This window comes from Anser anser (assembly GCF_964211835.1).
Source record: "Anser anser genome assembly, chromosome: 3".
In the NCBI taxonomy this organism is placed as follows: Eukaryota; Metazoa; Chordata; class Aves; order Anseriformes; family Anatidae; genus Anser; species Anser anser.
This window is the reverse complement of record NC_139722.1, coordinates 79633930-79661869: the sequence shown is the minus strand read 5'-3', so window position 1 is coordinate 79661869 and position 27940 is coordinate 79633930. Positions and strand designations below refer to the sequence as shown.

Below are 27940 nucleotides of genomic sequence, written 5' to 3'. Positions count from 1 at the left end.
GTCTCTCAAGAACGCTTCTCAGAAATGTCCCCCCTTCATTCTTCTCTTCTTTCATTTTTAATCAAAGTCATGCAGAACGGTAACAAAGAAATTAAAAAATGGAGGAGAATGTAATATAAGAAAAAGATTTTATTAAAGCATTTTTGAAAAGTGTTTCTTAGTTCCAATTTTCTGGAGGCTGTTTTCCAGTACCCTGTAACTCTCTTTAGGAAACCCTAACAGGTTTCTTTCCGTCACTTGAGGTTCAAGGTCCAAATAGATTTTTTTCTTTTGATTGAGGAAATTCTATGCTTCTCCAATGCTCAGTTCCTTGGGCTAACCAACAGTCCAAAGCAAATCCAATCCACTTCAGCAATTACTTCCTTTAATTTATCAAAGTTTGCCTTTTAGAGATATCAGTAATTCATTTAGAAAGGTACTTAGATGTTTTTGTAACCTATCCAGTTACAGAGACTGGTTAAACATAATGAAATCATGAGCAACATTACAGTAATAATAACATTAGTATTATCTGGGAGCAACGTAGGATTATGAGTCACATGCAATCTAAGGCCAAACTGAAGAAGCTGTAGTCATCCCATTGCACTGTACTATATTACTAAAATATCTGACAGTATTTCTAATAATAGAGAAATTGCTGTTCATTTCTACGTGTAAGTATTCGCCAGAGACCTGTAGCATGATTCTGCTAAAAACTCTTCAGCCGTCCTTCTCTGAACTGAGTTTGACTTAAACATTTTTTCCATATTTTCTCTTCAAAATTTTGTTGTATTTCTTGCATTATTACAGTGCTTCCTCATGACATTTTTCTTCATTTCTACTGTTCCTCAGCAATGTATACTTTTCAAGGTCTGTGTTACAATTTGTATGACAAGTAGGACATGTTTTTATCATCTTCACACTGCCTAGTTTCATAATCTACAGTTTTAGGACTTTCTATTAGTTTCTGGAGCAGTTTCTTGGTGTTCTGCCCACCAGCACTGTCTTCTACATTAACTTAGGCTACAGACCCCCTATCTCTTTTGACAAAGTCCTCAGTCACATGTACCTGCTTCTTCAAGGTGCTGCATTTCACAGGTTCATCCTACTCTGCTTCTTCTGATTTCTGCCCACAGGTCACATTGATCTTTAACTAGTTTTTAATTTAGCTAGGCACATGAGCAGTTAGAGTTTTCCTATTCAATATCCATACAGGCATGTATAGACAATGAGGGTGGGATTTCACAACCGCATTCACAATCAGTTGCCTGTATATGACCTAGTCTTGCAAGCTCCTGTTACATCCAGTGGCAATTAAGTCACAGTAAGCACCAGAGCCTAGGGAATGGTTCAGTTCATCCTAAACTAGCCATCTAAATATTTATTCAGTTCATTCGGTATAGACATCCAGCACCATTTTAGATGCTCTGTGTTACACAGTGTAGCACCCAGTGTCCCAGAAGGGTGCATGTCTCCCGTAGGTCCTGTGCCACATGAACCCAACATCTTGTGTTCCAGTGGGCTGGATGACTATGTTTAATCAGCTGAAAGTGTCTGACACACCCTTGGTGTCTGGTCAGCTGATTCACCTTCCAGCATCACTGTCTGTAAGGGGATATGAGACCATCAAAGGTGGGAGAGTTTTCTGTGGGAAGCCAAGACTTCTTCCATAAGTTTTAGTTTATTTCTTTACTTGTTTTCTCAGTACTGGAATCAGTGAATGGAGGTTTATGTTAATTGGCAATAAATTAAAGTAATTGAAATTGTCTCATTCAAAACTATTTTTTTCCTCACAACAGCTGTGTTCCTCTAAAACTTTGAGAGTTTATACTAACTGAAGTAATTTTGGTAGCTCAGAAGTTTTGTCTTACTCTTCACCTCCTTCTTTCTTATATTTTTATTTATTCCTTTTAGTAATACTAAAAAAGGCTCTTATAGTACCTCACATCATTAAATACCCAGAAAAATCCCAACAGCATGAAAGTGACTATTTCTAAAGGAAGTCAGCCTCCTGTAGCAGAGCCGAAGGGGCACCTTGCACACAAATGTGGTTACACGAGGGCAACAGCCAACTTCTCCAGCTTTTAAAGAAGGGCCACAGATAGCTTTTGCCAAACACATGGCACCAGTCAGCAAACAATAAACCATCCAAAGGAAGCAAGAGCTTTGTGTGACCCATCTGTATTTTAGGAGTGGATATGTATTTCTGGGTGACTTTCCACGTGTTTGAGGCAGAGAGAAAGCAGAACACTTCTTGTAATATCAGGTGGAAGCTGTCTGGGTGACCTCCACCATCACAATCACACTGGTTAGCACTCTGACATCGCTCACCAGGGAGGTCTGTCCCATGTTCCCCCATGTCAGCTGAGGTATCTGCTGCACCCCCGTCACTTTGGTCCCCTGGGGCAGTCACTCCAGGCCCCTTGGCAGCCATAGTCAGTCACCTCCATCAGCTGTGAAGAAACAAATAAACTATGCAAAATAGACAGACCATGCACCAATATCTCTGTGTGCAAAGAAGCATTTCAGATGCTTCAAATATACTGTACAAAACTAAAAAGATGATTTAATATCTTAAGACATTCTTAAGAATGTCTTTTTTGCCCAAGTTGAACTTTATCAAGAAAGTTTTGCAGATGCATGTTAATTTGTATGCAACCCCATCTGCCTTCATTTAATTTTTGCTTTAAAAAAATGCAATCATCTAATTAGAGAGAAGAAATAATGCCAGGTGACCACTGTGTAATGAAAATAATAGGTAATTTATGGTCTAATGAAAGAATTCCAAAAATACCACTGACTGAAATAAACAAATCTAAACTGCTGAGAATATTTGGAAATAATGAAAGTTGTTTTAGATGTAAGTTCTGCACTGAAGTATTGATGAGAAAGTTGACCTTACCTGATAGTTCATTTGCAGTGAATAATTTCACTGCCTCTACTAATTGAACACTTCTACACAGTCAACAAGTTTCATAAGATAGAAAAAAAGGCAAAGTGATGCAAAAGTATGTTCATCCAAATATCAGCTAAAGAAAAACGTTAAGATCCTCAGCTGTCCTTGAAAAAATGAAAGGCATATTCAAAGTAACATGCTAGTACAAGTCTAATATCAGAAAGGAAGGAACCACGACTATGTGAATTGATGGGGACTTCAAAATTGAAGAAGCTCAGCCAAAAGTCAACATATATTTCTGATGCCAGCTGAGGGGCAAGACCTATTTTGTAAACACGGACATCAGCACACCAAATCTGTATGAAGAGAAACCGGGCTTTTACTGAGACAGTGAGGGCTATACCTTTGAAATACCTAGGCATCCAATTACCACTGAACACCACTGAGGTCACTGTAAGAAGTAACTGGCAGAAGTATAAACTCCCTAGAGCCAAATTTTAATCTGATTACAATTGAATTTTGAGAGACTGGATAATAAACTCCCTAGAGCCAAATTTTAATCTGATTACAATTGAATTTTGAGAGACTGGGTACCTAATTCCCTATAAAAATGGCCCTAAAACTTTAATCCTGCTCTCAACTACAACATTTTAAACTGACTTCAGAGCAGCTATTTTGGCTTTAAATTAGTGCAAGTGCGATTAACATCGGAGCCAGAGGCAGTTCACACTCTGTGCAGGTCTCAACAGCAGAAAGACAGGGGCTGCGGCACAGTGCAGCTATGAGAGAATGTAAGAAGCTTGGATTTTTCATGGATTTTCGTCCTACATGTCTTAAACTACAAGGTATTTTGAATGTATGCTCCATCACACTTGCTCACCAACATAAATAAAATATTAGTAACCATCCAGAGCATATGACTTAATTTTGCACTCTGCTCTCTCTCACTCTCTCTCTCTTTTTTTTTTTTAATAACAACTTTAATTACTTGATAGTATGATCTAATCGATGTTTCTTTAAGTTATCTGTAGAAATTACTGGTTGGCACTTTAAAAGGAGAGGAAAGCCACTGAAAGAAGTAAACAAAGGTGAATGTGACAGTGTTTGCGTAGAAGCCAAAGGACAAAAAAGTTGTAGGCGTGTGAAGAATGCCATGGTATATCGAGGGCTCACATGGGAATTAATCAAGTAACAGAAAGTCTATAAGATGTTATTGAATCTATTTTTCCATTTCATGGTGGGATCAATTATTTCTCTGTGCTCTCTGCTAGGTGTTCCTCTCATCTGCTCTTCAAAACATCCTCCATGGCAAGTATTCCAGAGGTGCTTTCTTTTTCACAGTATATTTCCATTTGCCTATGGCATTTGTCACACAATTCCTCGGAGATTTTCTAACCGCATAATAAGGTTCACTTAAATGTTTAGTTAGCAATATACTTGATACCTTATATGCTGACTGAATCACGCGTCTCTACAGAGCTAGAAAATTACAATAAACCATCCCCTGTTTTCCATTTAGATTCATCTGAAATAAGTGGCTTAATTCAGAGCTGGAAAACCACATAGATTAATGAGATTGTCTTTACTAGATTATCCGCCTCGAAAATTGTCCTTTAAGTTGATCGTGTTATTTTAGAAGTGAGGTTCTTTCCTAAGTATAGAGGATTGCAGTCTCTCATATACTCCATCTACCTGAAGCAGGGCTCCAGACTACCCAAGTGAAAGCAATGGGAACCTCCTGAGGTGACGCAGCCTGTCTGAAATTTGAAGCAGCAGGGTGACTGCCATCTGTGGGCTATGCAGGAGGGCTGGCATCCCGGCAGAGCTCAGGCAGAGTGGTGCCGCCAAACACACGCACCCCCTGCCACTGGAAATGCCTCAGACACACTGCCAGGCCTGCAGCACTGCCACAGAGGAGGCAGGTCTCCCAGGGGCTCTTCTGCATCATGTCTGTCTGGTCAGGGAGGATGTCTCAGGTACCACAGAACATTTCAGAGGACACCAGAAATCTATGCCAAGGTCAGCTGCTGGTAGCAAAATGCACTGAATCTTGCAGGGCATCTTTTGGCCATGCATTATGTTGGCTATTTTCCTTTCTTTCTAAAACTGTGGCTGTCTCCTTCATTTGATGCTGACCACAAATTTAAAATGGCAATTTTCTTAGATGAAAATAACCCATCACCCTTCTGCATTGATTGGCATCATTTTTCTCCAGAGATTTTTCTTGGTGCAGAGCTGAGGCTCAGCAGAAGAATTGAGACCCTCTTTGCTCCCTGACTCACCAATTCCAGCAGTGTTTGGGTCAGGCACTGATTTTGCTTCTCCTCCTTAATCTTCATGCCCATTACCAGGCAGGGTGACTTGATTGCTATGTGCCTATTTAATACATGGTTGCTGCATTTAATACGTGGCGCCCTGCTTTGCTTTTATTGTAACATGTGCTTGCGGAAGCCACACATGTTCTGGGAAGAATCATGTACCAAATGACTACTTCCTTGAGGCAGAAAAACAATCTGAAAAGACTTTAAATTAACTGAGAAAAAGCCACTAACAAAAAAAATATTGATTGCATCCGTCTTTCTCACTTGACTCACCAACATCCATCTCTGGGTTTTATGTTTGTAGAAGTCATTGAGTTCAACAGATGTACTCCAATGTGAAGTGAGAGCAACACAGTGAGGAATCAGGCCCTTGATTTATCAGTTACTCTGTCTAAATCTCACTGTCTGGGATTTCCCTACCTTCTGCATGTCTCATTAAATGGGAATTTTTCTATCATATTGATGTTGTAGGAGTAGTCTTTGCCTCATTAATTGGTTAAGTTAGTATATTGACAATTTTCCCAGAGGCACTGGTAAAATATGGTGTATACAGTGTACATCAAAAAGTTTACATTGTATAGATAAAAAGGTCATTACTATTTTCCCTGTTACTTTTCCCATATGTTTTGTATTTTATTTCTCAATGTTGTGTTCTTCCTTGTTTTCTAGAGAGATATTTTTGCTAGTAGTAATATAAGGGTAATTTAGGAAGCTATTGGAAGAATTTGGGAACATTTAGCTGAAACAGGAAAGTGTTGTCCCCAAACAACTATAGAAACAGACAAAATGTCATTTGTACATGCATTTTCTATTATATAAAATTGCACACATCATATCCTTACAATTGAAGAAAACACAGTTTGAAAAATGAGTCTATGATGGATAACAGAGCTTTTTATCTGTGCCTCTGACTAAGTGAACTTAGCAACCCTATTGTATGATCCCAAAGCAGCTGGAAGTCTTCTGAAGTTCTTGGACAAGGAAAAAATGTCATTCTGATATCATTCTGTCATGCAATTATACCACTATAAGCACACTTGCTAATAACAAAACAGAACAGAACAGATAAGCTAAGCACCAATGAAATATAATGGATATTTAGGTTTGAAAAAACAGTAAGGGGAAAATGCTGTAGTTTCAGTGATAAAACAAACTACTTCAGATTGAATCTTCTTTTCTTTCCAATGACCTTCAGCTTCCTCTTTACCGCACCTCCTAAGGTAATGAGTATGTCAAAGAAACATGAAGATAACTCCTGTTTTCCCAAGAACTTAGTTTGTCTATTAATTGAGATTCATTTATTTAAGCTCATAGGTTATTTCTGGGAAAGACTTCTCAGCTAACTAATTCTGCATAGCAGTTAGTCGGTCAAGCCTGAAAGACAGTGGTTCATGAAGGCAGCCTCTGTCCATCCCACCAGCTCTTGGAAATCTTCTGGGACACGCGTCAGTCCCCACACATGGTTTAGAGCCAATGTCTTCTACAGATTCACACCAGGTAGCTATCACCTCTGAAACCACTCTCTCTTACCTCCATACACCATAAAGGAAGTGACCTTTTCTTCACAAGAAGAAAACTTTCTGCCTGGTTTCTTGCTGAAAACAGAAATGTTTCTTCCATTTACCTAGGGGGAAAAAAAAAAAGTGCACCTTGTGTTCATTCCATATGTGCAATAAGCCTTCTTAAGTGTATATAGTTCATCTAGCATCTCTTCAGGCATCACTCTCTTTCATTCTGCTGAGGAATGAAGGTTACAAAGTCATTTTTAAGAAGGGCATAATAATGTGAACCTGAATAATCTACTGCCTTATGACTCTAAAATCCACAATCAGGGTACTTGATATTCACTCAGAAAAGAAGCAGCCTTACGATCCCAGCTTGTTTAACTGACACCATCTGCATTTTTTAGCCTCTTTCTCTTGCTGACACCAACAGGTTTTCACCTTCTGGTTCGTGAACATGTTGCCAGAATAATCTCCGTCCCTGGCTGTAACTCAGCTGCCTTCTTCCTCCCTTTGCCATGCCTCAGGCAGAGCTTTCCCAGGAGCAGGACTAGAAGACAGGAGTCCCTTCCCCATCCTGGAGTGGGTGTGAACATCCCTGGCACTGCTGTGCCACACACCCTTGTGTCTGGGGAGCAAAGCAGAGGGGTGGCTGAAGCAGGGAGGTGGATCTTCAGACTGCTCATAAGCTCCTACCTGCAACCCTACAACTGGTTGGGCACCTCCCAGGCTGAAGATCCTCACTCAGGAGAGAATTGGGAAACTTGGATCTTTATACAACGGGGCTTTTAAAAGTCTGGGGAGAGGGAACAGTGTCAATCCCAAAACTTAAGCCTTGCACCAGCATTTTTACTGCTCCCATCGCAAAAGTTTACATTCCATGCACAAGAGGCAAAATATTATTTTTTCATCCAATTTGGGCACATCTGTGAACATCATATTTCACTAATAAGAACCAGGCAAAAGGAAAACTGATTATTTCACACAGTGCTGCCTCGGTGTACCATCTCTCTCTGTACCAGTTATCTGAACCTGTCTTCTGTTGTCTCACGAGCTGTTGCTGATTACATCTAATACGTTATCTTTTAAACCCAGCATGAAACTAATTACTGCCACCCATATCTCCAGGCACCTTGGCTGCAGCTCTGATTATTCCTAGCTTTATATCAAGAAACCCCACCGAGCCCTTATTGTATGAGTTCTTCATCTATAGGTTTTCTCTGTGCTGTGCCTGTACTTCGGGCACCTTTTACACGTGGAAATGCAGTCAAGGACAGCTGTTTGCCCTAAGCACAAGCCTCCATTTCCTGCTTTCCCAAAATGCTTTTTAATGCCAGTGACTTTAGCAGATTACCAGAGGATGAATCTCATGTCAGTAAGGGAAGGGACTTTTTTGCCTTTTTTTGAAGACTCAGTTTTTCCGCCATTGAGAAGACTTTGATATCCCGTTTTGGTGTACCATACTTTATTATTTTTTCAGCATCCATGCATGAAACTCCCTGAGTGCAAAGTGAGCCTGTCTTTGCATTGCAACATCAGGCTGGCCATAATTGAGGGTGCGTTATCCCACCCTAACAGTCCCACAGAGGAGGATCCTCCCACAGTGTGGCAGCTCCCTGGCAGCATTAGGGGCTAGGGATGCACCAGAGTTCTCTGCTTAGCTTTATAAAGTTTGGCAGGGGTTATTCTCAAAGGCTTCCTTGAAAGAGTGAGAAGATAAAATACTCTTCAAGCCAGAAAGCTTCTTTTCTTTGTCCCTCTTTTTTGTTTTGTTTTGTTTTTTGGTGATGGTGGTGGTGAATGTGGTGGTGGGTTTTTTTAAACTAGATTTGGGGTGGTCTTTATTGCTCAACTGAAAACAGGGAAAATGCAAGTTTGGATGAACTGAGACCAAATGTATTGCAAGGTGTTTTGCCTAGGTTGGCTTAGAATGCACCAGTAAGAATATTTTCACATTTGTGGGGTGCAATGTACTTCATCCTACACCACTTAAGTCCCTGTCTAATTATTTTTTATTTTTTTTAAGACCTCATGAAGAATAGGAGAGGTACAGGAAGATGGATGAAAGGTGAACAGTGCATCTCTTTTGAAAAGAGTACAAAAAACAGAGGTGCAAAAACAGTTGGGAACCACTGACTAGGTGGGAGTACTGCAGAAATGCATATATACGTTGTTGTGAATTGCGTGTGAGAAAGCAAACACCATTCTGGGTTGCCAAAATAGAAAGGTCTCTAAGACATTTGAAGTCTCCTCTATGCAGCACTGAAGGGCTAACCTATAATACGGAGTCCAGTTTGTGGCTTACCAAGTCAGGGGGGAGATGAGCTTGTAGTGACAGACCAGAGAACGCTCTGAAGCCATGAGCTGTGGGGAATAACTGAAGGACTGAGTTCAGTTGGCATAAGCAGCAATGTTAGAGAAAGCATGCTAAGAGTCATTGACTCTGTAGAAGACTGCTGCAAGTTGGGATGAAATAATGAATCTGGAAATGCATTAGGATTAGAACAAGAAACAATGTGTTTAAGGTGGAGGCAGACTAGAAAAAACTTTGCAGGATTGGGAATAGTGACACTGTGGAAGAACTTCCTCTGCAAGAGAAGTTTTACCAACAAACAAACTTTTGTGGGCTTATTGTTCCTCCTTCTTTTCTCTTCTTTCCTTCATTTAATTTTCCTTTCCTTTCCCTCTCCTCCCTCCCACCTTGCAGAGGATGGCAGCTTAAGGTCTGTTCCAGCCCAGTGACAGTATACAAGCCCAGAGGTGATGAAGATAACTATTACTTTAAAGAGTGGGAGGAAGTGAGAGAGATTTGAGTGCAAGTTATGGATACATCTGACAGGTATTGTCACCCTGATGGAACTAGCAAAAGACGTTTAATTTTCACTTATCAACAACAGCCTTACCCTCCAGGCAAACACACAAACCCATCTCGAAACCCACCATTTAATTACTTCAAGCTACCCATCAAGCGCTGCCTTTCACCTCCAAAGTCTCTGAGGGTGCCCATGCCTTGCACATGCTTTCAGGCTCCCAAATGTTACACAGAGAACTGAAGTACAGTGCCGGAGTGACTTAGGGAGACCTCTCTTCTGATGTCCCAATGAAAACAAGGCCCCTGGGTCTTCCCTATGGAAATAGCAGGAGGGAGATGAATCCCCCCAGAATTTGGCATCGGGTATGATTTAAATTACAGGTTGGTATCAACACTGACAGGCAAAGGTCCCAAATATACTGCCCTTAGGAAATTCATGTGGAAGGAGTCTGAACAATTTTCTTCTAACAAATCCCTTCTAGCTACAAAGTACAATTCTTTGAAGGGTTGTATGGACTTCCCACCCCCTTCCCCCTTCCTTCTTTTTCATTTTATTTTCCTCCTTCCCTCTTTCCTTCCTCCCAGAGGCAGCAACCTCCACTGATCTTGACTGTGGAAAGGTAACACCCAGAAGGACACAATCCCCAGCCCTTGGGAAGTCTCCATCTGGAGGACCTCAGTGCTGCCACCCCTCTGTGTGTCACAGGTCCCGCAGGGTCCCCCTCCCACCTCCATCCACCACAGCCAGGGAGCACAGGACCAGAGGACACACACCACACTTCTCCACACTAAGAACAAGGGTAGTTTTGGCCCATCTGAAGGTGTTTTCTTTTTGCAAATGTTCTGCTTTTTAGATGGTGATTTCCAGCTCCTTTGGGGTTGTCACCAATCCCACAGCAGAAGAGGTAACAACTTGCTTCCAGCCATTCCTTGGTGTGGCTCATTTCCAGAGGACCCTGGGAAGCTTCAGGATCACCCTGACAATAGCTGCCATGACTCCTGAACCATAGGATATTTTTTATATTTATTTTGATGAAATATTTTGTATTCTCATCCTCCTGAGTCTCAGCACAGGAAAGCTGACATGGGGGTCTTAAAGGATTGTCAGAAACAGGTTTGTTTCTTACTCTTCAGAGAAGACTTAAGCCACCTAGCTGAACTGCATTTTACACCACACTGCAAAAAAAAGTCAATGCAAAACTCATCAAACCATATTTAAATCTGGCTTTGATTTTCCTCTCCGTTATTTCCAAGGGATGAAATCACATTTTTAGTGATCTGGGTGGAGATGGTTCTGAGGTGCATGAGCCCCAGAGATGCTCAGGAAACAAATTTTGCTTCCTGAAGTGCAGGGCGCAAGGACACTAGAGTAAATGGCCAGGGCACAAGATCAATTCACTGATCTACTATAGGTCAAAGAGAAGCTAACTGGGTGACACTGTGCAGGATGTATCATCATCACCATTATTCATGTTTATTGTGCTAGCGTCTTAAGACCAACCATGGATGGATCTTTGTAGCACAAGGTTAGCTGGCAGTTTCTGACCCATGGAAGTTACAGTTCAGTAGCCAGAAAGTTGCAAAAAGCACATAACACACACAAGCGGAAACCCTCATGCATCATATTGATCTCGGAGTGCTTAATTTTATTTCTGTCTGTGTGCGTGTAGGTTAAATAAGCGTGGATAAGATAAATGGAAATGTGAATACAGGAGAGATGAGAAAGAGCAGATGAGACAAAAGGGACAAAATACACAATTTTAAAAACTGAATTTCTCTTTGACCCAGAAACCCTGCATTTCTGCCAGGTCTAGGATGCAACCCACATGTTTGCACACACATTCTGCACCCACAGCCCCATCCACCTGGGGAGGGACTGAGGAATTTGTTGCGTGAGAGATGCAGGTTGTCTGTCAGCCATGCAGGTTTAGAAGTTGTTCTGCCTGTTTATGTCTTTCATCCAGCCACAGGAACACAGCTCTAGTTTGATCTCTGTTACTGGCAAGTATCCACCCGCCAGTCCCATCTGTTATGCTTAGCCTGCCTGACACATGCAGCAGATTGAGTCCTGAGGGCAGACTGTCAAGGGGCTGGTGCACACTTGCATTTCCTACCAGTGACTGAAATGTATATACCGGCATTTTCTGCAGATGGAAAATGGGAGAGCACCCAAATGTCAGGGAGAGGTTTGACTTCAATACTTCTAATACTTCTAAATACTTCACAGACAAGATGGCAGCCCCATTTAGACCTTTTTATATTTCTGCTCCTAGTTCTACCTCCAAATCAGGTCTTGTACCATCATGCCTAGGAACTGCTAACGTATTTCCAAATTTTCTCCTATGTCATCCAGGGATGTTCAGCAAGTTTCCTCCCCTCTACTTTCTGGGTGCAAAGGATGTGATGTCAATCCACACAGGTGTTCAGCAGCTTTCGGTTTCACTGCATTTGAGCTTCCCTCTGTTTGGACAATGCTGTTTCTCATGACCCTTCCTTCCACATCAGCTATCAGTATCATCTACAGGGTGTTTTGTTTGTATAGAAGATTTATTTCTGACCTTTAAATTGTTTGTGAAGAGGTAGTGCCTGCTCTTCCCATGCTGTCTTTAAGTACTGCATAAGCAACTGTGTCTTGAAGTGCTGCAAATGACCTGAATTCACCTTGGGAGGTGAAAGCACTGCTACTACTAAGAGAGGTGACATGTAACTGCTGCAGTTGTATAAGGGAGAAATAGAGAGTAATAGAGAGCCTGAAAACACAACTGATAATAGACCAAACGAGCAGAAAACTCATGTCTGTCGTCAGATGAGTTCTGCACAAGACACACAAAGTATTGTGTGGAGGAAATTGTGTGTGTGAATGAGGCACTATCCGAACGTAATATCAGTGATCTGACTCTAACTGAATAAAGGTATGGCTAGCGATTGGAACTTCCATATACACTAAATGTATAGATATTTAGCCAGTTAAAACAACGTAAAGTGGGTGTATGGTAGGAGATGGCAACCAAGGAGAACACATGAGGCAATGTAGAGAAGAAGGATAAGTATATACATAAGAGAAAGAAATCCTCACTTTGAGTATAGGTTGTTGGACAGTCAGATCCCATCTTATGTTGCCTGGTCACAAAAATATATGTGCAAAGTATACGTGTAGCTGCTTCTCACCAGTATGGAAACCTGCCTGACGTACCTGATGTACAGCTGAATTGTGCAGTTTATGAGGCCTAGTCCTGGGCTGACACCAGGGACACCATCTGCAATAGCTGGCAGTGGCAAGGATGGAGCAGCCCCAGCACAAAGTGCAGTGTGAGGGTCCTGCTGCACTGCCCGCATGTCCCTGACCCTCACACTATGGAAAAGGCTGCCCAGAGCCCAGAGGCTATCAGAACCTCCAGCCAAAACCTTTCCAGAACCCCCAGCTTCAGAGATCCATCTGCTGCCTTCCCTGTCCTCACAGGCAGACTATAACGTTCTCTTATTAAACCAGCTACAAACTGATTTCCACACTGGATCAGCGCAGCAGTGTAACATACCTGCATGCAGCTTCTAGAAGGGCTGCAGCTAAATGACACCCTCAATCCATGCAGATGTTTTTCCTTCCAAAAATCAGTGTAATGCAGTTTCCCTTAAAGGATTGGGCTACCTTAAAGGTATCAGTCTGGTTGTAATGTAACAGGTATAAAATTGTATAAAAAAACAAGCAGTTTTCCTAGTAAGAATTGGAACCCAATAGCAGCTCTGAACAGCAATTACCCTCTGTGGCAGACAAGCAGGGCAATATCCCTGGGTTCCACATCAAAATTTGCACAGCTTATTTTATTAATCAGTTTTCTGCAGGTCATAGCTCTTTCCACACCTTTTCACTAGTCACACAGGGAAACATATGGCTCTTACTCATAATTGCTTTGTATTTCCAAATTCATGTATGGATCCCATTGCTACACCACTTCCAAGCTGTTGTTTATTAGAGCTGTGAGACCCAGGTGTTTCTTCCCCCTTTGTGCCAGAGGAATAACCAAAGGAGAACAAGCTATGATCCATAAGAATACCAAGAAGAAGCACCCACGTTGCTTTGTCACCTCTCCTCTTTACAGATCACTGGGTTTAGTAGGTTTTCAAGACCACAGCTATTCTTGTTTTTGCACCAGGGGGAAATCTCCTCTTTGCTGAGGGAAATAAGTGACAGTACTGGTTCAGGATGAAATCCGTGGGGTTTAATGAGCTTTACCATGAGAGTCTGCAGTGCTCCATCAAAAATGACAATTAAGCAGTGTAGTGAGAAGGAAGAGGGAATGGACTTGTGAAAAGGGCTGTTGAGAAAAATGCAAGATGAAAAGGGTTACCTCTCTACTGGCCTTTAGTACAAACACGAGTGTCACATTTTGTCCATTCTGGTCTGGATGTACTGCAGCGAAGGAAACCCAGCTCTAATGGCTGATACATATTTTCTACAGTTTCACAAGGTATTTTGCCTCAGTTGGTCTGTTTTGTGTACAATAGCTTGTCTAATGGAGTCATTCTGTTGTCCTTTCCAACAATTTTGAAGTACAGCATGTGTTGATTATCTCAGTTGAATGAATCTGAGTTCATTTATAAGTTGCTTTGTTTTGACATATTTTTTTTCTTTGTTCCTCCCTCCTCTGTCTAAAGCACAAAAAATTGTTTGTAGAGAGAAAAACATATAAACACTGTGATTCAATACAATAAAGAACAGCTTGTTAAAAATGTGCTTTTAGTATATGTGGAACCCAACCTTTTCCTCTTTCTGTCATGCCTTGGTACAGAAAGTTTTTTGCTGAGGTTGTTCTGGGACTTCCATTAGAAAACCTTTTCTTCTGCTTATAAAAGCCTGAAAAATTCTCCTTCTCAGTTGAAATGGTCTGTGTTTTCCTTTAAGCCAAAGGCAATATTTTTTAAAAGTCTGAATCAAACTCACACACCTATTTTTTAGTTTTATGAAAGTAATGAAACTTATCAGAAAATATTCTTTTTGCAATGGTTAGTAATGGTAGGGAAAATCTCTTTATTCCTTTCTTTTCTTTTTATCCAGCTCAAAGGAAGCTGAAAGCTGTGCTGTCTTTCCACTGAAACAGAATCAGATTCCATTCCTTCAGCTGAAAAAGTGCCTGTGCCAAATGTGGGCTGCCATTAAAGCTGACTTTAACTCGTGAAGTGTTGAAGTGACTGAACACCTACTTAGTGCATGCAGTCGTATGCATTCACTTAACATCAGCCTACATGTCTGGGGCTACTCACTGACATAAATACATCTAATGAATGTTAATTATGTGGTAGTGTTTCATTCTGGAGATCTATCGCTGCATAAGCTTCCTTGAAAGAGTAAAACTGTCTCACTATTGAGGCTGATGTGTTTGGGCCTGCTTCTAAGGTTTCGCTTGCCCAGGCAAACAAGAGAAGCAAGAATGTTCTGAATAAAAAATGCAAAGCCCACATGCTTTGAATAACAAATAAATAATGGCATACAGGTAGAGATGCAGCTGTAATGAGTAGAAGGATGAAGACTGAGGTATTTGCCCTGAGCCACAGGGACAGAGTGTGGGGAGCAAGGGTGCTCCGCTCATGGATGGATGTGGATGGACAGAGGTGGAAGAGCTCAGAGGCACGGCTGCATTTGCTGCAGAGGGGGCATCACTGATCTTCTCTGGAGGTAAAGATGTGTTAAATAGTAAGATCTTGGTGTGGAGGCTAGAGGTTAGGATACAGAGCACCAAGACAGGACAGGGTGGGCAGCAGATGTGTGGGAAGGGATGAATGAATACAGAAAAGAAAGGGGAATGTGAGCTAAAAATACTATGAACCACTGGTACAGAGGAAGTATTTCAGGGCCTTCTGTTCTTTCTTTTTATAGCAAAAGGGAAAAGGGGACAGACTCTGGAAATAACAGGCCACGTATTCCTGATGAGGGAATCCGTTTCCAGCTGCAGCCTCGCGAAACTGTGAAAGTGCTGCTGCAGGAGCTCCTGCAGGCCAGGGTTCAGAGAGGGGCTAGACTTTTGTGCCGCAGTCAAAGTGGTTCTTTGGGAACTTCTAGCCCATTAAGGAGCAGGTGTTTTAGAAACTTTCACAGAAGAGCTTGGTGTCATGAGATTTTCATCTTAATTTGCAAATACAAGAGGCTGAGGTGCTTTATAGATACGTTTTGGAAGAACATATTTTTGGATGCTTATGTGTATATAGAATCCTCCAGCCAGGGCTTTGCTGGTCTCTGGCAGAGCCATTAGGATGAAGAACAGCTTTTGCCACTGTAGATACTCAAAGAAAGCAAACATGATCGGGTTCATCAAGCTGCTCCCTCAGCACAGCATGAACTTTAACTTCAGAGTTTCTGAGAATAGAATTGATCAAATAGCCTCTTGAAGACAGAAGCCCTTAGGTAATTAGGAAGATGTCATTATTCAGGAACCTTTGCTTTTTAGTACCCTTTTCTGAACAGTTGGGTTTGGGTAATTATAGTCCCTCAGGAATAGGTTTCCGTAACTGACAGCTCCCAGCCAGGCGTAGGCCCCATGCTTTCAGCTGCACAGGGAAGTGAAACTGCACACAGAAGCAGGTTTTGTTTGAATTCACAGCAGCAGGACTTGTGTGTGTGTGCATCTGTGGTTTGTTTTTTAGTTTGTTTGTTGGTGTTTTCTTTTTTTTTTTTTTCAGGTTTATCAATCCCAGCTATAAGAGAGAGGTTATATGCACATTTCCCTTGCATCAGCACCAACACCACTCTGGAAGCCTATAAGCAATTAATGTGTTGAGAAGTTTTTAACTCCTTGCTTGCTCCTCACCAAGCCAAGTGCAAAATCCATTCATCTCTATGTACCATGAGTACAGAACATGAACAAAAGGACAGAATTTTTTTGACATGTTTAAAAAAATGTGTTAAAAAAGCATTGCCATAATTAGTGGATTTATGCAATTAATTTATGCAATTATGCAAGACTCCTGTATATGAGAAAACTTAAAACATTTTAGCAGTTACATCTTTCTTAGCACAGTATGTAAATTTAGGAAAAAAAAAAAAAGTACTAGTGGCTGCCACTGCTCTCTGGTTTGCTACAAAGAATTTTTGTCTGGGACAGAATGAGCTACATTTCTTGTTCTGAATAGCTCAAGGTATTTCAGTATTTCTGGAATTTTCCACATCCTTTTTCAATGACAGAGCTGGGAATTTCAACATAGTTTCTGTTCAGTTATTAGGTGTTCTTCTTTTTCTTATTTATTCAATCTGAATTCTGAATTTCCTAGATTCCAAATATCTTTCTGATGTAAGATATTACCCATCAGGTTACTGACGAGTACACCTAACCTCAACACCAAGTTAGGTATGGGGTTTGATTGGATTAGCAGCTGTTCATTAGACTTGTTTTTCTCGTTTTAAATTAACATTTGTGTTTTTTTATTTAAGATTTTGTAATACCAAACAAAGCACAGGGTAATTTCTTAACATAAAAAAAAGTTTTAGATGCATAGATTACAATTAATTGTGAGCTACCTCTGGAGCTATTTTGAGATTTTTCGTTTTAGGATAAACTATGTGATTAAACAGTCATCAAAGTGGGAACCAAGGACTCAGATTTATGAAAACAAAGACCAGAAATGCCTCAGAAATGAAGTCTCTGGAGATGTAGAAATTTACTCATGGAGGTGCCTTGCAGGCTCTCATTATGTATGGACATGGACCAGGATGCATCAGGCAGAGGTAACTGATCGAATGAGCTTAAACCCTGGGAAAAAAATGAGCCATATGAGTAATCTGTATTAGGTCTGGCAAAGAAACTGTCTGCAAAGGCAGTCTTTTGTTGTATAAATGTACCCTGAAGATATGCCCCATGACAGCATGGGGATAGGGAAGGTGAGGCTGAACATTTGAAGGGAATGAGGAATCTGATCCAGAGATGAGCATTTAGGTCGAAATACTCTTTCAGAAATTAGAGTGAAAGTCTGCAGTCCAAACACAAGGCCATGTGCAAGTTGCTGTCTCTCTGATCTCCCTGCTTCGCTCATGCAGCCTTCCTGTCCCTGCACTGCAGAACATAAGCTCTTACCACCCAAGGCAGTTTTGTCAGATTAGCAGCCACTGGTGCAGAGCTGTCCGACTGAGCTCACCCTCACTGTTACATACATTGTACTGCCTAGTCAAACACCTTGGTGCTCCCTGCAGCACCTCCTGACCATGTAACATAGGCATTATAGAAAGCTACCAGTGGGCCTAGGGACTTCCATATGCTCAGAGCTCAGCTTCCTACAATTTTATTTTCTGTGCACTCTTTTATCCCTCAATTTGTGTGACACCACATGAAAGCCCAGAATTTCCCGTACTTTCTCTTCTTACTGAAGATGTTCCCGCTATATTTAAGTTCTTGCGAGCACAACACAGGGATGCATGTTTGCATTTGCTCCACTTGAATGGTAAAAGCATGTACAAAGGATGCTGGTTTGAGACCGAGACAACAAAGGAGCAGAAATGGATGCTGCAGCAAATGATCACTAGCCTGCAGGCTCACAAACATGTGGCAGTTATTTGAACCTGATGGTTTCTTACTTTTCAAGTCCATCAAAGACGGGGATCATATTGTGATGCAGGGCTGGCCACAGTAATTTTGTATGCATACGGTGATGTGTATGGTGATGGTTACTGTGGTGCTCAGAGGGCATGACTGTGGCCGTTAGAAGCACAAGAATGGTAAAAGAGATCAAGAAAGCAGCAAGCAAAGCAAGCAGAAAGTACTGTGTGGGTGGAGGGTAGGTAACACATATAGCCCCTCATGGGCAGTAGCCCTTGAAACAGAGCAGTAGGTACCTGTGCAGATGCTACATTCTCCATCTGTTTACAACATCTGTATCTTCTTTAAGAGCTTTATGACATCCTCTGATGCCGTAACTTCAGTAAGATTATGAGACTGCTTTGCCTTTGTTTGCCTGTTTTCCTCTCCATCTCTTTTTACTCTATTTTTTTTTTCTCTAAAAAGAAACTTCCTTTCTGGTGAGAAAACATAGAAGACCTGCAAGGTTTGCAGAAGTAGCACAAACTATGAATACTGTGAACTGTGAATACTCCAGCCAGGTGATGCTTTGCAGCAGGAATCGAAGCTGTGCTGAGGCCAGGGTTTGCAGGAAGACTGCTGCAGAGGGCTGTCCCCACTGCTGTGGGGCAGCTGAATGAGGCAAGACTGCCAAAAACCGGGTAATGGGTAGCCAGAAGAAGGAGCTGCGTAACAGGAATGCTGGTATGTGACTGCCACAGGCCGTCAAGGTCCTGAGGGAAGAAGTACATGTGGAGATGTGAGATTCCTAGATCACTGTATAGCTTGGGTATTAACAGGAACAGGACTCACAGAAGTGGCCACAGGCCAGTGCAGAATGGTATCTTCCTGTGGTAGAGGAACTGTTGGCTACATAGGAACAACAAGAGGGAACCTACCAGAGAACTTCTTGGAGACTGGCCCAGAAAATTAAAGGGAACTAGATTATCCTTAAAGGTCATTGTCTGCACATGCACCATAGCTGCCAAATAATGAGTTAGATCCCAGGGCTGGCCTGCAAACAGCCTATTTTGCTCACAGAACGAATGAAGGCTCTGAGCCTGGCTTTCTCATGGCTATGTAAGACTCACATATTTTCCTGTTGTCTGTTCTAGACAACAAACGGGCCTCACACATGGCTTCTATGCAACGCCAGCAACATCAGTCCAACAAAACTTCATACTTATACTTTGCTCTGTGCAAGAAAGACCCCGAGGCTTGCCATGCAGAGAAGAAGGATTTTCCCTCCCTTTTTCTTTCTGTGACAACTGGTTGATGATAAGATCCTTGCTTGGAAAGATGTGAAGCTCCTATTTGGTAGCCACATTGCTGGGCATCTCATGACTTTTCTTTTAGAGGGTGACTCTTCACTAGAGCTGGTGCTGGCTTGGCCCAGAAACACTTCTCAGTCTGCTCATGCTCCTTTCCGTTCCTCCTCTTCGAGGATGATGGGTTTGCACAACTCTCTCTCTCTCTCCCCAGAGGCTGGGGACTCCCAGTACCTCTCTTCCAGCCAAGTAGAATCACGAGGTTTCCAAGCATGCTACTCCTGATGGGATGCCACAGCCTGGCTGTTCACAAGCTTGAACAAGCAGAGAGAAACATATTTCCAAAATGAAGAGAGACGTGAAACGGCATTCTCAGTTTCAGTCAGCTCAGCCTTGCCCACTGACACTCACAACCACCGCTGAAACAGACTCTGCTGTGGAGTAAGAGCAAAGCTGTGCCCTTTTTGGCTTTGTGTCACCAGCTAGATTGTGTGGGGGAGCTTATGCCATTGAGGAAGGCAGCGGTGTTTAGCCAAACAAACCTTGAGTGTTAGTGGCCCACAGCCACTTTGTGCGTAAAATGAAGTTTCTTTTGGCAAGACTTCTTAGTGCAGGGGCGGCTGCAGAGGAAGCAAACGGTGAGGTAAGAGGGATGGGAGAGAAAAAGAAAAACAGGGCAGGAGAGAAACAAACAAACAAAAACCCTAGGTAATCATCCAGGTTACACACAGAGGGGGCTGGAGAGAGAGGTGGTCCCAGAAGTAGTCTCACCAGGTCTGACTGGTGTCTTAGCTACAGTGTGAACCCACAGCTCAATCCTGTCTTCCCTAAGAGAAAAAGATGAGCTCCACCTCCATACCTGCATTTTTCTCTAGGCAAGGAGAAAAGAAGGATTCATTATTTGGCTGTCAGACTGAGTTTCTCAGCTTCTCTGATTGCCATGAGGGAGGCACGGAGGCAAGTGCTCAAGCCTGCTCCTGTTCCAGGGACTCTCCCACTGCTGAGATGACCCGTGCCTACATGATGCATAAGCTTTGAGGAAGATCAGTGTATCTCCCTAATGAGTAATTTTGACCATTTTTTTTGTACAGATGCTAGCAAACACCTTAAAACCTCAGTGTGGGATCTCTGGTTGCTGCTCTGTATCGTTAAAGAGGCTTGCACATAAATTTGGTTGTTTGCTTCTGGTTTTCTTTAACCTTCCTTTTCATTGGTTACACATCTGCAACAAACAAACAGCAGCAGACCAGTGAAAGTGAAGTTCCTAACAATGCTGTACGTTTTTTGGGGGGAATGCATTGTCCCACAGGAGTTTGAGGTCCCACTTCAGAACCCAAACAAATGCTGAAATGCAGGAATCCCCTCCTGAACAATAATTCCAATCATACCTGATTCCTAGTGACTGTGTCTGCAGTCTAAGCCACCTAAAAATACATGTCCATCCCACTACACTGACAGACTGCACAAGAGGTACACTTGGAGCACTCACATATACTGAGCAATAGAACACGTGCAGCCTCCTGGCTTAGTCCCTGATCTCTCTCTGTAGCAGAGGTCACTCAGGTTGCTCTTAACAAGTTCGCTGAGCTCATTTCTCTGCAGGACCACATTTTAATCTGGGTCGCTCAGACGGATGACCACACCACATGAAGAACAGATGTCTTTAACACTTAGAGGCATGAAGAACAATGGGCAGGACCAGTACCTCTCCAGCCAAAGTAGGCAAGTTTGTTTCACTTGTAAGAAGATAGACCAGAAATTTATCCCATAACATTGATTCTTGCTTAGGCTATTGAATTTTGGTGTCTACATACTCTAGCGAATGGTGGGTTAACAATCTTATAATATCAATAAATACAGCGATTTCAACTGACATGAAGACCTGGATAGTGTTGAAAGGATTTTGAAGGAAAAAATATCTATATAGGGAAAAAATATTGGGTAAGAAAAACAAAGATTTTAGTGTTACTGACTGGACTCTGACTGTTGTTGCTGTATTTTCAGCAGATGATGGGAACTGTGAAATTAATTAGAAAAAGAGTATTTTCCCTGTTTGGATTAAAGCCAGACTATCTCTATCAACTTCCCTCATCAACCTTTTGAGAAGCAAGGAGTTTCTTGTTAATCAGACCCTAGAGGAGTGAGTTTCCAAGAACCACATATGAAATTATCTTGAGCACGCTACACTGCATATCCTAGCCCACAGCCAATTCATTGGCGTATCTAAATGCCATTTTATGTCCCTTGCCTCCCCCTCACCTAAAACCAGGCCTGGCCAGGCAGAAACAGGAGAGGAAGGGTGCTGCTAAAATGATCTCTTGCAGCCCATCCATATGGTGTGGGTGCTGGTGGTGGAGGAGGTGAACACACATCACTGGGGCTGGCCTGCAAGCTACAGGGCTCACAGAGGGAACTTGTTTTTGCAGATGGTGGGCTGTGGCACAGCACCAGCAACGCCTGGCAGCACTCCAGGGAGCAGTGAGGTGGCTGGCAAAAGCCCCTGGGGGGATCCCATGAGGCCTGGTGCTCTTCCAGGGCAGCTGTGCTGCTGTAAGCCACAGGGCACGGGGATCCCCATGACAGGGCAGTGGCCAGCCATGCACTGGAGGCAACTTCCAGTAGCTGTGAGCAGTATACAGGCATGCCTGTGCCTGCTAATATGCCAGCAGTGCTTGCTGGTGGATCCTCCATCGCCAGCCCTGCTTTCACCTCCCTGAAACATTTCCCCATCTCCTACCACTGCCAGCTGCTAGGGGAATCCACTGGAGCCAAGCTCCACTTCTTTGGCGGGTCCTGGTGTCCCGTGATGACTGTGGGAGCAGCTGCACCTCCTGCCTCATAGATGTTGTCCTTTTCCTCTTCAAGAATAGATGTTTTCCTCAGAAGCCTGCCCTTAATCTCTTTGCTACTAGTTATTTCCTGTTTGGAGGAAGAGACGGCACAGGAATACAAGTGCACATGAAAGTCTGCGGAGTGTTATGGACTAGGCCCAAAGCATACAAGAAATGTCCTCATTGCTTTGCATCATGTCATGAAATCTCCACTAATATTTTTAGGAAGCATTTAGTACTTCCCATTTGAGTATTTTAACCTAGTACAAAGACCTTAATTACTATTTAATTAGGAAAAAAAATTAAATTAACCTCTATGGGAACCATCTTTCTCTGCCTTGTTTCTCCTATCTCCTTCAGTTTTTACACCATAAAATAGTCTCCCCTGCTATGCTTCAGACTCCATACACCAGTTTCCCTCCACCCTTCAGATATTAGGTAGGATTCTGAATAATAAGTTTTAAACTTAAAATACTCTCTTGAGCACAAAGTTGTCATTCTGGTTTTTGCTATATGAAATTGTAATTAAATGTGGTTATGCATAAACAGTTCCCGTGTTGCTGTTAGGCAACACTTCAGCATAAAATTTTACCCTTTTTTTTTTGGTCAATTTTCAACTCTGCACTAACACCTAAATTGATGAAAAGCCTGATTTAATTCAAGTAAGATAGACTTGAGTTGAGTTGAGTTGAGCTGAGATCAATATTATTAACACTGCTGTATATCTTCAAGATTTAAAGAAGGTTTCATTTATCTTAGGATCAGTCCAGCCTACTGAAGAATAATTTAATTATCATTATTTCTTTTAATCTTGCTGCTTCTCTGTTCTGGGTCCTGTTATAACTCTTGTAGTCTAAGCTACAGGAAACCACAAAATCCCTTCACCTTTTGCAATACTGTCAGTCACTCACCATTACTACTTCTCTGTGCAGACCCACACAGTTCTGGTCTTTAATATAAGGGTGCCTTATTAGATACTGTGCACACAGGGCTCTGTACACATTGGCAGGGATATATCTGACCACTGACTTGATAAAACCCCAGAAGAGAACAGTGCATAATGTTTAAATAAAACTGTGCTGCAGCGGAGCAGTTCCAGCAAGGCATAGCTGTCTCCTGGCCTTGCATCTGTATGTGCTTGTATACATCGCCAGCTCCGGCTACCAAAGTGAGTAGTGATAAAAGATTTATTTTGAGACAGTACATTACCTTGAATAGCATCACAGTCCTGGGTACCAGTGACAAATGAATAATGGAAGTACTTCTTCTGCCAATAGCTTGTATATATGTCTATTGCAGCTCCTGCCAACAAGTCTCTGAACTAGTGTTTGTGTATCTAGGGCATGAATTTACATACAGTGTGAATAGATATTATTTACTGTGGGTTGTTTTGCAGATGCAATGCATTTTATACTTTTATATCTTAAACTGTATTTCTCAGAACCTGGCAAGAAAGCAAGCAGTTTTTAGATGATTTTTAAACCAATAAATGCAAAGTGGCAAAACATAGGATCAGTCCTACATCTCCACAGTAAGTCTTCTTTTCAGTTTAGAACTTAATATCCTTATGCAAGTGATCTTACCCTTTTGTATGCAAACTGGCTACATTGCACACAAGAAGAAAGTAAATGCTGTTTCGGGGTGAGGGTGTGTGTGTTACATTTACAGTTTTGTAGGTAAACTTTAATATTGAACTTTTATCACTCGGTCTATGCACTGAATGAAGATTAAAACCTAAATGACTGTTTAATTAAAGACTACACATGGACTTTCTGGGGTTCTGTAGGAGCCCAATGTTCCCCCCACACACAGACACACACACACAATACTGACCAGTATGCGTGCAATGTGTGCAGTATCTGCACCCTCTGCCACAAAAGCTGTCCATGATTGCATGAAGGAGGCTGGGACTACATGCCTCCCTGAGACCTGGATCATAATGATGAAGCAGAAGGGAAAGGACCGACTGAACCTTGGCCTCCTTCCCACCCCTTTCTGAAAAGATTTCTTCCTTGGAGGAAAGAAGGCACAAGTGGTCCTTACTTATGCTGATGGACCTTGGCATGTCCAAAGAACAGGTTTGGAAAGCTACTGTGCACCCATGCACCATCCTGTGCAGTCTGTGCAAGAACTGCTGGCACTTCAGTCCTCATTAATTGAGACAGACAGAGACAGGACTTTTAGAAATGAGTCTGACATATCACACTCCCTCGGCAATAGCCAGTGCCAAGTTACATTGACTTCTGCTGTTTCCTTCCCAGTCTGGATCTCACCCCAAGGTTATTTCAAGGTTGTAAGGGACCACACACCTCATTTCTCCTAGCCTGAAGAGCTGATCTCTTCTCATGTTTGTTTGTGAAATGATTTTCTCCCTGGTTATAGCTGTCCCCTTGGCAGAATGCCACATTTATTTTCATTGAAAATTATTTGAAAAAAACATCATGTAGTTTGGGTTTCTGCATTTATTGCTAGCTGTTTGTTTGTGCTATACATCCCTTGATGACTTCACCTCTGCAACACTTTCTGCCTCCTTCCCCTGGACCATCACCTTCTAGTTTCTGGTCCATTTCAATCACTCTCTGTCCCTTTGCAAGGCATCCACCCTGAGTCCCCATCATTTTCACTCCAACCAAATCCCCAAACCAACCAGAAGCAGCTTTATAGGAGGCTATGGGTAACCCAACAGGGGTGGAGCACGCAAGTGGCTGTCACTGAGCAGGAATCTTACCCTGTGTGGTCAGGCAGTTCTGGGTATGGTGAGCAGAAGCTACATGAAAATTCATGTTAAAATCCAAGCCTCACCAAGGCTCTCTGTAGCAGAAAAGTCTTGCCTCCTCTCAAAAGCTTTTATTGCACACTTCTTCACTGCTGGGAGAGTTGCTAATCGGGGGATCATACGACTTTACTTGCCCAGGTCTGCAGAGCTTTCCGGGATGCTGAGCAGCTATATTGTCTCACTCACTTCCCTGAGAATTTTTTGACATAAAACAGCACACTGTTTAAAAGAAAAATATTGATGAAAAAAAAAATAAATCAGTGCATCTGTGGAACTGACTCTACCTCACACTGATTTCAAAATCAAATTTTATAGGACGGCAGATTTGTGCAAGTCTCTTGCTCCAGTTATACTTTCAGTTACAGCAAGCAATGTCGGCTGAAAGGAAATGTGATAATAGTTCCGCAAATGCTGAATCACAGTGGACACCTTATAACTAGCCTATCTCATTCCAACATATATAAACTGGCTATTGTCATTTTCCCTGTAGTGACGGGTGACATAATACACTAATGTCAAGACAGAATGGTAAGAAAGTCCAACTCAAAAGAACACAGTCTTAGTATGTGTTAGGTTTGAAGAGGGATTTATAAAGCTGCCACAGCCAATTCATTCACGGTCTTCATTCAATTATTGTGTGCAGAGAAAAGAATGTCACAGAGCAGAGCAGTGCTTCAGCCTCCGCAGCCATGCCTGATGGCAGAGAACAGCCCAGTCCCCAGGCCAACGCTATGCATTAGTCACCCGGCGCCTTATATATTTGAGCTATGGATCTATGCTCCATTTTTAACAGCAAAGGAAAGGAACAGTAGCTGAAAATGAACAATGATGCATGTGTTTCAATCTGCCTGGCGCCAAAGGCCTCAGCCCAACTGGAGACCGTCAAAAAAACACCAGTGTATTTGCTGCCTAAGCGAGCTCAATTAGCAGTGCCACCCACTGCAAAGGAGAGATGCTTCATGTCTGTCTCAGGCCTTCAACACAGCTATCATCACAGGATTTCCATTTGCAGAGAGAGAACTAAGGCACAGAGCAATTAAGTGTCGAGAACTTGTCTGAGCCAAGGCAAGCCTCAGCTCCTAAGTTTGTGCTGGCCAGAAGAGGAGCACAACTGATATCCAGACTGCCTTCCTTAGGTCTCTGACTTAAACTCTGACCCCCTTCACTAGCAATGGAGAAAAGTTCATGTTTGATGGCTCTGCTTGCCCTGTATGAAAAGCCAGGCAAAGTGCTTTGCCTCCTGTAAGAGACTGTTTCTTTCAGAAAAGCCCTGTTGTGCATAGTGGTGTGACCTGTCCTGGTCCCGAGCCTGGTGAAGGACGAGATGGCTGCACCACCGGCCCTGGAGAGGCTGGTGCACCCAGGCACAGGGCAGCCAAGGGCAGCTGCAGCCCATCGAGCTGTGTCCCCCTCCTCACAGGTCATCACACCACATGAGGCCTCCTAAGTTCCATTTTAAACCAGCTCAGTGAGTTCTTCCTGTTTTTAAAAGCCAACCACAGAACTCACTGCTCTCATTTCACAGAACCTTTCTCATTTCCCAACCAAATATATTCCTGACCAGGAAATACCCACCTCATCCAGCAGGCAATGGCCAGGCTCATGTTCTTCCCCTGCCAGGTGCCTCCTCCTACCCTGCCAGATGCGGAGCACTGGGCTGGGTGGAACTGAGGGCATGTTCTTCTGTTATTTCCCATGCATGATGTGTCATCCCAGCATCTGAACAGCTTCTGCACACTGCTGACATCTCCACCACATGGTGGTACTGTGGGGGTATTCCTTCAAAAGCAGAGATGCTTTGGCACAGGGAGGATGGCAGAGCTCACATCGAATGCCGCAGTAGTGCTAGAAGAGCACAGACCTCAGAAGCTGAGCAGTGCCACCAGGCTGTCCAGGAATGCTCTTTTCCTTCATGTGAAATATCAGGGATAGATGGGAGGGTGCTGATAATGTTGCTGTGATGCCCTACAACAGGAGTGCTCAGAGACCTCTGGTGTCCCTTTGAGAGGCTGCAGGTGCTCCTGCCCTGCCTGGCCACTAGGTCCTGTGAGGCAGCAGGGAAGGTAGCATGGACACCCTGGGGGTTAGGACAGGCTTTGGCATGTTCTGGAGAGGACAAGGGAAAGCTCTTTTCTCCCTTATCTTCTTTGCACATTCATTCAGTGATCTGGCTACAAAGCTGTAGATCTGTGTATCTGTTAACACATCTGGAGAGAAGAAAAAGATACGTTAAATTCCCATTAAACCGACCAAAAAAAAAAAAAGAAAAGAAAAAAGCAACAGAGGGTCTGCCTCTACTGAGTCTGGAACAAAACTAGAAGCTGCCCTCTCCTCTGTGCAATTGGTAAAGCAATGGTCAGGATCCCGGTGACCTCTCCCTGTGGATTTACCCATGGCTGCTTCTGGGAAGTTCAATTGTGCTGCTGCTGGTTTACTTCAGGGCAACTGAGATCTGCACGAGATCCAGGGTGTTTTGAAAGGTTTAACATAGGCCACAGCTTGGCCAAAAATTCTAAATTAAAAATCTGCTTCGAAGGTTTTGGGCAGCAGCTCCAGCCGTCACGGTGAAAGGCTGGAAAGCTGGGCGTGCATCTGTGCATGGCTTCCTGTGTCCAGGGCCGGAACATTTTAATTGGGGAAGCGTGGGGAAAGCTGAAGGGACGGAAACCCTCTCAGAAAGAGGGTTATAGCTGGAAGGGTTTGGGGATTGCATTTGTGGAAACAGAGCTGTGGGCTCTTGAGCCCCCCTCGCCCTCTCGTTGTTGGAGGGGAGCATCCCAAGGAAACAGCCCTGGTGCAGCAGACACTGGATCATCATTTTACTTGCTGCAGTGGTGTCCCCTTTAAAACATATATAAATAGAATAGAGGATGTGTAAATCCTGCCTGAGCACTCAGACACTGCATCATTTAGTCCCTCCTTCCCAGTGTTGTGCCAATAGCTGAGCTCGCCATCGGCACCAATTATTAAGTTCTGCCCTCTTCCTGGAGCAGTGAGTTTGCCACATTTGTTCCCATC

The 27940-nt window shown here is 42.8% G+C and overlaps 1 long non-coding RNA gene across 1 annotated transcript; it reads right to left on the bottom strand.

The window, feature by feature from the left end:
- Positions 1–66: 66 nt before the first annotated feature.
- On the bottom strand, positions 67–27940 carry LOC310897599. Its single transcript, XR_014582412.1, has 3 exons — positions 26498–27940; positions 6727–6820; positions 67–2432 (listed from the first exon to the last, which is right to left on the bottom strand). It is a non-coding gene; the product is annotated as an uncharacterized lncRNA (long non-coding RNA).